Source organism: Episyrphus balteatus, chromosome 1 (genome assembly GCF_945859705.1).
Source record: "Episyrphus balteatus chromosome 1, idEpiBalt1.1, whole genome shotgun sequence".
NCBI classification, from domain to species: domain Eukaryota; kingdom Metazoa; phylum Arthropoda; class Insecta; order Diptera; family Syrphidae; genus Episyrphus; species Episyrphus balteatus.
The window spans coordinates 68,591,736-68,605,332 of record NC_079134.1 but is presented as its reverse complement, the minus strand read 5'-3'; the positions used below and the strand labels follow the sequence as shown (position 1 = coordinate 68,605,332).

Below are 13,597 nucleotides of genomic sequence, written 5' to 3'. Positions count from 1 at the left end.
TTATTAGTAATATAACTTAAAGTTTGATTTGCATTTTTGAAAAATTAGTCACAGCCATCTATATTTAAATTACTTTCAAACCAACAAGGTAGTTTCGCACACGACATCAAAGTACAGAAAATATATACTAACTCAAACATTTTTTGGTATTGCATTTCATAAATCCATAAAAACCGATAAATGCATTTTTTTTTTGAAAATTAGAGGAGTTGATGGATTAGTCCAACAAAACAAAGTTATTATAATGTTTTTGAATCAAGTCAATCGAGCATCTAGTCAAAATGTATGCTTTTCTGAGTTTTATTACATATATTTTTAAACATAAAATGCATCACTGCACTTTCCCTGCACGAGACACAGACTTTTGGCCATATAAAAAAATAACAAACTAATCGAGACCTTTCATTTGAAGTATGTATCAATGTGTTACACAAATGAGCCACGTCCCATACAAAAGTGTTTTAAAAACTGAAAAATGCATTGCGTCATGGGTGAAAACTGGTGATGGAATAGCCCAATTGATCTCCCAACACAGTTATGTAATTTTTTTGAACCAAGCTAATCGAGTGTCTAGTCAAAATGTATACTTTTCTGAATTTTATTATTTACATTTTTAGACATAAAATGCATCACTGCACTTTCCCTGCACAAGATACAGACTTGTGCCCGTACAAAAAAATAGTACACTCATCGAGACCTTTCATTTGATGTATATCTCAATGTGTTACACCAATGGGCCAAAATGCCCACTCTCCTTTATAATAAATAATTAGAAGTATTTTGCCTACCAACAAGATGTCGGCTACACAATTGGTGTATACCTGATGCATTAGTTTTTTTTTATGGTATAAGACATGAATAAGATATCTAAGCATTGTTCTGCGTTTCTCTCTTTCTAGTGTAGTAAGAAAAAAAATTAACGGTATATTCCATGATCGCCTGTTTTATGTTGTTTTTTTTTTTCATTTGTTGTGTAAAGTCAGTGCATTTATCAAAGAGTTCTTTTTACAAAAATTGTGGTTAATTTCATATATTGATTGTTTGGAGTAAGTTCCTTTTTCAAAAGTTCTTTTTATAAAAAATAAGTTTTTTATTGAAAAATAATAATAATGGAAACAAGGAGTAAACAAGTATTGAATTTTGCAAACTCTGCAAATCATCTTATAGACGGTAAATTTTCCATAATTTATGTAATAAAGTTTGCTATATCAATTGTGTGGTGATATTGTTATATAGAAATGCCACAACCTTCTTCTGCACTAGGAAGCATTCTTTCACGCCGATCTTCGCCAGCTTCAATTTCTCATTCAGACATTCCATATTCCCATGAGAGCACCACCGATGAGGATTTCAGCTCCGATGACAGCGTCAAAGACAAAGATTTTACTCCAGATGGCAATAATAGTAGTAGCGATGGAGGAAGCATAGGAGAAGAAGGTCAAGACAGAGAAAGTGTACTGGAAGATTTAGCTGGTGGACCATTGCGGGTCAATGAAGATATCTCAATAGAGAATGCAGAAAATCAAGGTAATTTGAGAGAAAATAACCTGAAAAAATGGGCTAGGGCTGCAAGGAAGCAAAGGACTGCTATGCTACATAGAGGACAGGGCTACGTAAGCGTTACTGGCAAAGTCGTAAAAGCTAGAGCATTAAAGAGCTTAAAAATGTGCCGGAAAAAATGTGCAATGTTCCTCGACGAAGACCTTCGAAAGACAATTTTTAATGAGTACTGGTCATTAGGGTCTTACAACAAAAGAATATCATACCTAGCAAATCTTGTAAATTCGAAAGAAAAAACTGTTTCGCGAAAGAGAACGAATGCTAGTGTAAGAAATAGAGAAGTGACCCATGAATATTATTTTGAAATAAATGGGGAGGGACTTCCGTGTGTAAAGATTGCTTTTGCAAAGCCCTAGATGAAAAGACTAGATTTATTGCATCATCCATAAAAAATAAAGGAGAACATAGTTCTGGAATAACACGGTATGACAAAAGAGGAAAGAAAGAACCTGCGAATAAAAAACTCAGGAAGAAATTAGTGATGTCATAGCGCACATTAACTCATTTCCCGCCTATGAATCTCATTACACGAGAAGAACGAATGATAAAAAATATCTTCAATCACATTTGAGCTTAAGAATAATGTATTATGTATTCCCAACCCAGTTGGGAAAACAATTTATAAAAGAGAATTTGACGCGCTAAAACTGTGTTTTAAAAAGCCGCACGTGGATACCTTTTTTAAATGCGATATGCTGCAAATGAGGCTACAGGTTGCTACGAACACAGGTGATGAAGAAGAGAAGCACCATGCTGAAAGCGATCTTAAAAATCATCATGATGCAGCAAGCTCAGCCTACGATAAAAAGAAAATTGACAAACAAGTTGCACAAAATAATCCCTCTTACAAATGCTTTAGCTTTGACTTGCAGCAATGTCTGCCTACACCTTTGATAGGCTCTTCCGTGGCATTTTACAAACGACAGTTGTGGACGTACAACTTGACGGTTTACGACAATGCCAGATCATTCCATGATTGAAAAACAAAAAAAAAAAATGCAGACACCAGTTTACCATCCACACGATTGGTTCCAATTGGTACGAAGTACAGGACAAAAGAATCAATTCAAGGTCCATGAAATGCAACAGGAGAATCCTAGAAAGCTAAACTATACACCATATTTTAGATAATACTCTCTTCTATCTAAAAAATGTCGGGTGCCACCTCGCAAGTGCAGACAAGTACTCGGCAACCCTACTCAAATGCTTAAAAACGTTAAAATCACTTGTTTTTTTGGCCAAAGTGTATAATATTTGATAGAGTTAAAGGCTATATTACACAGTACAGGACAAAAGAATCAATTCAAGGTCCATGAAATGCAACAGGAAGAATTTATGGATTTTGCCGCCTTATTAAAGACGTCTTTAGTGTCCCGAAAACAAAATGTAGCAAAAGAACTGTTTTCTTGGCACAGTGTGCAATGGCTACAATATAAGGAGAAAGGGCTTATAAGATACAAAAACTCTTTAAATGAGTCGGAGGAATTCAAAGTTTTAAGTTTTTTAAGACGAGGAAAACCTAGAAATATTAAAGATTCGCTGGCCAACAAATACACTACATTAAATCCTATATCAGTTGAGAAGAAACGTGATTTGTGTTCTTTACTTACCTTAATACCACCTGTTTTTCATAACTTTTATAAGAATCTACCCACTTCGAAAGATACACCAGACAACGATCCTGATTTATATGATGAAGGAAATGAAGAAAGATAAAAATTCAATAATATTATCTTAATCTACTTTACTTGTTGGTTTATTTTAAAAATACTTATGTTTTAAAATTGTTAAATGAATTCAATACTTTATTTTATTTTATTTGAATTAATTTTGGGTTTTTAAAACTAAGTAATAAATGGAGTGTGTTATAAATACAAACGAAGTTTTTTTTTTCTTGAATTAAGACTTTAGGACCAACTTTTTTTACAGATTGAGGACAAAAAATGGCTCTAAAGCGTTAAGTCAACAGACAATTTCGTAAGTAATTACATTTCTTGGTCAGCAAAATAAATATATGATAAATTACAATTAAATCAATTATTTTTGCATCATTCCTTTTTTAAATAATAATATCCCGATTTACAAAAAAAAAATTATTTCAACTTCATTTTGCTAAAAACTATCTTTTCTGACTTAACACCTTTGTACCCGGAGCCAAAGATATATAAACTGTTTTTTAGATCAAAAAATTAAGCTTTTTTTAAGTTTTCCATCCAGAAATATGTTTGAAAATTTTCACTTAAGTACTTTTACACTTTTAAGCCAATGTAGTTAATGCTTAAATGCCAATATTTTATTTTTTTTATTTAAAAAGAAAACATAAATAACGTGTTTCATAAAAAATATAAATTTTCACGTAGATAAAACGTTACGCCTTGCGAACAACCATCTTACTGCACTGCGTCCCTGGTTCAATGCATATGTGTTTGTGTAACTAACACTACTTTCTAAAAATGAAAAAAAAGCCGCACTGGTTTCTCCAAATACCCATTCCTGTACTTCTTATTCGTATGGTAGCCTGGTCTAGCTGTCAGATAATAAACTCTAAACAAAAAAATAGTAGACTCATCGAGACCTTTCATGATCATTTGGAGAGTTTTTAAAACCATGACCTTCAAGTACTTCATCGAACCTTTCGAACCAGCATATAGCCGATTGTTTTAAGCCATATATATACATATATTATGTAATCTACAACCTAGATTAGTATTTTTGTTTGGTACACCTTCTGGAATGTATATTTCTACATTTTGATTTGATTTTGATTTGATTTATTGAGCACGTTAAAATCCTAACGTTACAGGTAATTATAAATATAAATAAATATTAGACTGGGCCAAAAAAATAAAATATTTTTTTTTTTGAAAGTAACTTCGAAAATCTTGTTCAGGATGATGAAAAAAAAAATTGGTGAAAATTTGAGCCGTTAAAAAAAATTTTAAGGGGTCTATCATCGGTGTTTTTTATTTTTATACATGATATGATGTTTTACAACAGAACTGCTAGACGATCAAAGTAAAAAAAAATTCTGTTCATTTTTTCTTATATAAAATTAAATTTCCTACAAAAAAGATCTGATTGAAAATTGTCGTCAGACGAGCCGTATTCGAGTAATTAAGCTTTTTAAATCGAAGTGTTTTTTCAATTTGCCTGTTTCACTTTGGAATTTTGTGATGAGCAAATAAGTGAATAGAAAAATAAAACCTCGACAGATTCTTATAGGAAATTTAATTCTCTACAAAAAAGGTCTTGTAGTAATTTTCTCTAAATTGAGTTTTGAAGAAGTTATTCACGATTTAAATCGAGAAAAAAATTAAAAAATCAATTTTCAATTTCAAAATTTTCTAATTCACTGAAAATTCAATATTTTCAAATTAACAAGATGTTTTCTTGTAGGGAATTAAACGTTCTATAAAAAGTTCCTTGGCAGCAAATTAATTGCTTTAACCGTTAAGAAGATATTCGTATCAAAACCAATGCCCACTGATTTCAATAGTTTTCTTATGACAAGTATGCATTTGCGATTTGAATACGACTATCTTCTAAACGGTTAAAGCAATTAATTTGCTGCCAAGGAACTTTTTATAGAACGTTTAATTCCCTACAAGAAAACATCTTGTTAATTTGAAAATATTGAATTTTCAGTGAATTAGAAAATTTTGAAATTGAAAATTGATTTTTTAATTTTTTTCTCGATTTAAATCGTGAATAACTTCTTCAAAACTCAATTTAGGGAAAATTACTACAAGACCTTTTTTGTCGAGAATTAAATTTCCTATAAGAATCTGTCGAGGTTTTATTTTTCTATTCACTTATTTGCTCATCACAAAATTCCAAAGTGAAACAGGCAAATTGAAAAAACACTTCGATTTAAAAAGCTTAATTACTCGAATACGGCTCGTCTGACGAAAATTTTCAATCAGATCTTTTTTGTAGGAAATTTAATTTTATATAAGAAAAAATGAACAGAAATTTTTTTTACTTTGATCGTCTAGCAGTTCTGTTGTAAAACATCATATCATGTATAAAAATAAAAACACCGATGATAGACCTCTTAAAATTTTTTTTAACGGCTCAAATTTTCACCAATTTTTTTTTTCATCATCCTGAACAAGATTTTCGAAGTTACTTTCAAAAAAAAAAATATTTTATTTTTTTGGCCCAGTCTAATAAATATAGTAATAAAAATGAATGTATATATATTTTATTCTAAATTACCACGAACATTTTAGTAAATGGTGAAAATTATGGTTTCTTTTGAAGAAAAATATTAAAAAATATTAATTTTTTTCGTTAAAATAAAAAAAATGGCCCCGACAGGAATCGAACCTGGGACTTGAATCTTTGTCTGTTTAAGAAGCTATAGCCTAATAGGATGGACCAATTCTCTTCAAACTTGGTAGTAGCAGTTTTTGGAGGTTGTACAGATGATTCTATGGAATTAATTTTTTTAGAACCTTATCTAACCATACCTGTGATGCACCTATTCTAGAAAAGTATAATTTTCTCAAATACTATTTTAACGATTAAAACAAAAAAAAAATAAGTTTGGACAGGGCCTATCTTTTAACAAAAAAAGATTCTAAAGATGATTTATTGACCAATTTAGAGTTTATAATCGAAAGAAGTCTTCTCTTCAAACATAAGAATAAAATTCCCCAAACCAAAAAAGATGATCGTCCAACTGGCTACTATAACAGCGTTATTTTTGTACCTGGCTCAATGGAAAATTTCAAAAAATCTATCGTCAACAAAACCAAATATGTTCTCATGGCTTATAAGCCCAACATGACGCTCAGCCATCTCTTCACAAAACTCAAAAACAAACCAGAGAAAGACAAAGCTACAGATGTGATCTACAAGATTAACTTCAAAGGAAAGCCGAACGAACCATGCAATTTGTGCTACACTGGCACAACAAAACAATTTCTCCGCCAACGCATGTCCAACCACAAGTCGGACATCAAATCCAACAACCCTGGAAAAACTGCATTAGCCAGCCATGCAATTGAGTATGGCCACACTCCGGACTTCGAAGATGTTACAGTTCTCCAGACTGAACGACATACATACGTCTAAACGATATACACTGGAAACACTGCACATCCTTAATAACAAAAACAACATGAACCGAAAGCTCGACACACAAAACATATCATCCGTATATTGTCTCATAGTAAATGTCAAAAATATTTGTTTTTTTTTTTTGTAATAATTAAAGACTAAACTTCTCTTTGAAGTGTATTTTGCTCATTTTTATTTTTTTAATCTTTGATGTAGATTATGTAGATTACAATTTTTGTTATATTTTTATGTAACGTAAGTTTACAATATTGTTTAAATTTGTTGCACAGTTGTTAATAAATTATTTGTTTTTATTTTGATAAAATAAAGTTCCCCTGAAGAAGACAGCAACCCCTGTCGAAACGTCGAGAAAAGCTAATGGTTACTTGTTTTATTACTACAACCACTGCGACCAAAAAAGCCAAAGGAATACAAGATTTTAATCTTTTCCACTTCTTTCGATTATAAAAAAAGATTCTTTCGAAAGTCATTATTAACGGTACCTGTCATAGAACCGGTTTTTTAAACTCTGAATTTCTCTCAAACGAATTATAAAATTTTATCAACATTTTTTATACAAATGCATTTATATAGTCTTAGTATAAATCAAAAATAAAATTTTGAAGAAATGCATTTTTGATTTTTGAAAAAATGATGAACTTTTTTTTTAATCAAATTTTCCAAAACTGGTCATTGGATTCTTTTGAAATTTTGGTTTTAGGTGTTGATCTATATTAACTACGATATGGCATACCAACTTTACTTTATTTGTAATTATAAAATAAAATAAAATGCACGACTGGGGCCGCACGTACTTGCTCTTGCAGTTCAAAGCACTTTTATGTTAGCTTACTTGTAGATTATAAGAGCTGCCTGTATAAATTTTTAAGAAATTTGGTTGATGTAGGGGAAGAGCTAGCTTGGAGGCCAAATGTTGGTTAAATAATTTTTTTTTATTTGACTTGACTTTTTTGAGAAAAACTAAAAATGCAGTTTTACTGCAATTACTTTGAATGTTACGTATCCAAAATTTTATCAAAATCATTAGAGCCATTTTTGAGAAAATTGCAATAACTCCATAATGATGTACGGGAAGAGCCGACATCCGCGCTTCAAAAAATTGTAAAGACCATATTTCCACTATCCGTATTTTTTGAGAAAAACTAAAAACGCAGTTATGTTAGAACTATGTACAGCATTACGTGTGTTAAATTTAATCAAAATCGTTAGAGCCGTTTTCGAGAAAATTGCAATAACTCGAAAATTTTGTATGGGAGGTATACGTTCTAAGCGAGATATTAAAAAACAAAAAAAAAACCAACCTTGGAAATTACGAAAAAAACATCTATACCAAATTTCAAGAAAATTCGTTCACCCGTTTAGGCTGTAGCTACCTGTACAGATGGACGCACCGACTCACAGACGCACAGACCGACGGACGTCATGACGAAAACCACTTTTTTGGACTTCTCCATCATCGTAATGTTAGTTTTGATTAATATGTACCTCGAAATTTTTTTTGACACGAAACCAATACTTGCCCTATAGATACGGTGACCATCCGTCCCGGTTAACCCGGGACTGTCCCGTATTTCTACAGCTTGACCCGGGTTTTTATTTAAGAAACCCGGGACGTATAAGTGTCCCGTATTTTGTAATTTGTCCCGTGATTGTCCCGTATTTGAACATTCTCTGATTTTTGTATTCAATATTTTAAATACTTTGTACGGAAAAAAAAAGAAAACAGTGGCTGGAAATTAAAATTAAATACGCTGCTGAAGCAAAACGAACATTTTTCTAAGTCTCCAAAGTCAAAAAACTTTTGCTTCAAGAAAAATTGCCTGGACAAATAAATGGGAGTGACAAACGATTTAAAAATCTCCATATATTCCAGCACAGGTAAGAATTTCGTTACCTAAGCTGCGTATTGTGCAACGAACAGCAAAATTTTCGTTTGCGATTTCGTTGTGCTGGTTTTGTACGAAAATTTTCGTTTCGCCTCTAGACTAGGTATTAGTTTTTTTTTAATGTTCGTCAATTATTTAGTTCCAGCGTCTGTTTGTCAGGTTGCTACACCAGGTTAAATGTTTTCGAATAAAGAACAACATATGAAAGAGTAAAGAACCCAGATTAGTTTCAAAACTTTTAAGGAAATGTTAAAAGTTGTGTTAAAAATCATACAATTTCAAAATCATTTAAAATAAAATTAAAATGTTCAAAAAAGCTCTCCCGATTTTGATTAAAATAATATTTTCTTAGAAGTTATTAACATTAACAGACATTATTATAAAACCATTTTTTTTATTTCTGATTTCGACTTAAATAATTTCAACAAAAACGCTCCTATAAAATCGTTTAGGAAATCTTGATATCAAAATAATTAAAAAATTATGAAAACTCATTTAAAAAAATTAAATTTTTTATTGAAAAATCAATATTTTCAAAACGATTCAACGAATTTTTTATCTGTCTCGGGTTTCGCTTCCAGAAATATGGCCACCGTACCTATAGAGCAAGTAAAAAATAGGCACTTCTAGGAATCGAACCTGGGACTCCCGCGTGGGAGCCGAATACTCATCGAATATTTTGCACTTGTAGGGTTTTGAAATCGCCGCACGGTGGCCCATTTAGACAAAAGTGCTTGCAATATTCATTTTTCGGGTGGGTCGATAATGAAAAACTTTTAGATCACTGGATTCACAAATGGTTGGAGCTCGAGTATTCGAAAAAATTTTCAATTTGGGTTATTGGTGTGCCTTATAAAGCATAGAGCAAGTCAAAGTTAATAATTTTTTACTATGAAAAAAAATCTGTTTTTTTATTTTTTTTTCTTAGCTTTGAGTGTTAAAACTAGGAAGAGGGCTTCTAAAACGTTTTGATTTTTATTTTTTTTCAAATGCTGTGTAAATATTTAAACCAAAAATTAAAAAAAAAAATAAAAATTTATTTTTTAATTGTTTAATTTAATGTTTTTTGAAACACTGTTTTTTGCACACTTTTTCGTCTTCAAATTGCATAGAAAAAAAAGATTCCTATGTAATCAAACCAAGCTCAGCTGATTCCTTATATATTTCTTAATAAAAATCCATAAGCTCAGCTGCGTCATTTTGCATCCAACTGAGCTAGAGCGATTTGATTTGATAAGGTCAGTCATTTTTTCGACATTTTTTTTCCATGTGTGAAAATAAAATTTTGGAAAATTAGAGCTCTTTGTTTTGTAAGTGGTGGATTTCAATAACATGATTTTTTATGAATATATTGGGACCAAGGTGATGGAAAAGAGAAGAAAACAAGCGATCCAAACGCGTTTTCGAGAAGAGCTTGATGTGGATAAACCAAAGAAAAGCTATGGAAATACTAATAATGGAAACACTTCAAGGAGAACAATCAGATGCAACCGCTCGAATAACTGGAGTCAATGGAGAAGTTATTATGATGCTGAAAATATTACCTACTGAATGTTTTGAATTGCAGGGAAGTAGTGCATGCAGTTAAATTTGGAGAGTATACTAAGAAAACAGCAGAGCTTCTAAAAAAAGTATCCTGAAAAACTACTCACGCCTACTCTTCACAAAATAATGGTCCATTGTCAAAATATCATCGAATATCAATCACTTCCACTTGGAGAACTGTCAGAAGAAGCCCAGGAGTGCAAAGTTTAAGACCACAAGAAGTACAGATATCAAAATACGTGCAAAGTTTCAAGGATTCGGCAGAACGAAGACCTATTTAACATGCTTGCAACCTCATCGGATACACCTATTTCTTCCTTAAGGCATGTAAGAAACCAAAAAGATCTGCAAGAACAATACTCTCCAGAAATGATGAGTTTATTACAAATTACCCCGGACTTAGATGATATTTTTAAAGAAATCTAGTGTTTTTTATGTCTTAATTTGTTACTTTTATCTTTTTCCACTGTTTGACTTGTAATATATCACTGAAATACATTATAAATGTACTCTTCTATAAAGAAAAATAAAAAAATTACATAAAAATAAAAAACAAAAAAAAATACTTTTCTCCCCACTGTTTCACTCGAATTGGTTCCTTTCCTTTTTCCCCACTGTGTCACCTAACTCAGATTACTTCAGAAATTGATTTTTGACGATTGCAATCAAAATACCATTATGTTTACAACCTTTTCTAAAACTTCTTATTTTTACACCAAATTCTGAAACACCCTGTAAAGTTTTTTTTTTGAAACTCACAATTTTTATAGCCTTGGAAATTTCCTTCAAGATAAAAAAAAATTGTGGCGATGTCTTTATTTGTTTAGAAGATATTAATTTTGCAAGCAAAAAAGTCAAAACGGGCCACTGTGCGCCGCTCAGGGTCGCCGCTCAGGACGTGGCCACCTCGTCGCTCAGGATTGCCGCTCAGGACGTGGCCGTAGCCTAAGTTTTATTTACTTCTAGAGAATTCAATTCCTCTTTTATGGCTTGATGTATGTCTCAATGTTACATACACACCAATGGGCCAAATTTGCCCAGTCTCCTTTTACTAAATAAATTGGGAGAATTCTCTCGGTTGTCCAAAAAAAAAAAAAGAATTTATTTCACTAAAGAACGTTTAAAGAGTAGAGTAGGTTATGTCTCAATCAACGGTAAATGAGTTTACAAATAAATGTAGAAATAATTGTATTTGTGGGTTCAAAATATACTTAAATAAAAGAACGCACTTTACGTTGCACTCTGCGAACATAGCCTTCGAGACTTTTTGAGTTATCCAATTATCCGAGATATCAACCTTAGAAATTCAATTTTTCTCCAATCGAATATCGATACTCGAAAAAATGTCAGACCTTCATCCGCAGTCAGATTTAAGTTTTACTTTTATCCGCAACTGCGTGTTGTATTTGTAATACATGGAAGCTCCCACTGCGGATAAGGATTTGCAGGAATTAATTTGATTTCAGCTTGACGTTCGTGTAAAAATTGTTGTCAAATGACACGCACACAATCACAAAAGCGATTCAAAAAATTGAAAGGAATTCGACATAAGATTTCAAAAAAAGAGAAAATCGAAAGTATTAAAACACGCCAGAATTCGACATAAGATTTCAAAAAAAGAGGAAATCGAAAGTATTAAAACACGACAGATCCATTTGTTTAAGTTTTAATTTAGTTTGAGATTTTTTGAACCAAAATAAATGTTACTATTTGAGAGTGATTTGTTTTTTGAAAATATTTATAAAATTGATCAATTTGTAATATTTTTCTCGACATTCATCAGCAAATATTGTAAATGCTGTTCGAATTAGAGACTTATAAAGTCGAAATGTAAAACACTGAATTCACTCTGTTATAAATTCAGCAAATCAATAAAAAAATGAGAACAATTTTCAAAGGAAATGGCATGTTAGTGTAGATTAAATTTCATGAAATTCTAAGAAAACTCGTCTTTATGTTGAAAAAGTGTTAACACTATATCTTTTCATAATGTCGTGGTAATTACCGAATATTTAATTTTATAAAACTAATTTTAAGTTCAAAACTGAGCCATTACCTGAAATCCAAAATTGCACTTTTATTTTTGAGTCCCCACGATTTCGAATTATTTTTCAATTTTTCAATATTTACTTTTTCTCATATTTATTTATGCCGAAATTAAATAAAAATTACTCTTTTACGCAGAAAATTATGAAATGTATAAGCAAAATTTAAAAGTTTTTTTTTTCAAATAAAACATTTTGATTAAATTTTATATTAATTTCTCGTGTGAAAAATATATTTCAATACAATTGTATTCATTTTAGTATAATACAAATTAAATTTTCAGTACAATTAAAAAATGTCATTTTCCATCCCTGATTGGAAACTCAAATCAAATCCCTTCAAGCAAGAAAACGGAGTCCAGAAAAGACAGTCCGACCTCCGACCGAGAAAAGCGGGGTTGCACTCACACACTTGCAACTTTTTGTGTATGAACACAAAGTCTAAGAGAATCGTGGTGAAAACTGAGAAAAGGAAAAAAAAGTAGACAGACATAGCCAACAAGAGCAAAAGCGTCATTTTGTTATTTTTTGTTGAAGTGTTTAGTCGCGTCGTGTCTCGTGTCGTTGTTAATAAAATATAAGTATAATTATATACAATTATATCAAACTATTAACAATATGGAAACAAAAAAAGGTATGTTTATATCGCTCAAAGTGTGTGGATTAAAGTGATGTGTTTCTGTTTGTGTTGTAGATGTAATCTCTTATGATGAAGAAAAAGGCAGAAGGTGAAACATGCAATTGGGCATCTAAAGAAACACCAACAACAGCAGCAACAACAAATAAAATAAAATGAAGAAAATGTATTGTATTTTATATTGTATATATTGTGAAAATTTCGTTTGCCAAAATTAAATAAAAAATAAAACAGTTTCAGTGAAAAAAAAAATAAATCTTGTTCTTTTTTTGGTCGCAAATGCGAAACGTCATCCCTTTTTTATTCCTCTTTCTGGTAGGTTTTCGCTGCTCCGACTCAGGTCCGTCTTCGGCTCCGTTTTCTCGGAATGGAGATTTTCACCACACCAATACATATGCAATCGACTTCGCGGTGATTATAATTTCCATACTAATTTGAGCCGCCTTCGGACCAGTTTCTGATCCGAAGTCGGACTCAGCTCCGCCTCAGGCGGAGCGGATTCGGACCGAGGTCGGACCTGTTTGCTTGAAGGGATATATGCAAAAACAGAGCACTGAAAATAACCTTATGGTAAGGTCATAAACAAAAAATACCAAGACTGGAAACTCGGCGGTCAACTGACGTTTGCCTACAAGCTGCGAGGTGTGGTGAATGTCGTGAACTTATCGTTGTGTTCGTGTCCGATGTGAGGTGAATGTCGTGAATCTATAAATGTGTGCGTGTTAACGTCATTAACCAACGTGGTGGCTTTCACATATATTCACAGACAGCACTGTACACAAAAGGGTTTTGGGGGGAAAGACGTACGAAAGTTTCCAGTCTTGGTATTTTTTGTTTAT

The 13,597-nt window shown here is 31.8% G+C and overlaps 1 protein-coding gene across 9 annotated transcripts in view; it reads right to left on the bottom strand.

The window, feature by feature from the left end:
* The window catches only part of LOC129907618 (ATP-binding cassette subfamily G member 4), a 217,799-nt gene that overhangs the window by 137,841 nt on the left and 66,361 nt on the right, over positions 1-13,597 (bottom strand). The gene's annotated exons all lie outside the window — the stretch shown is intronic.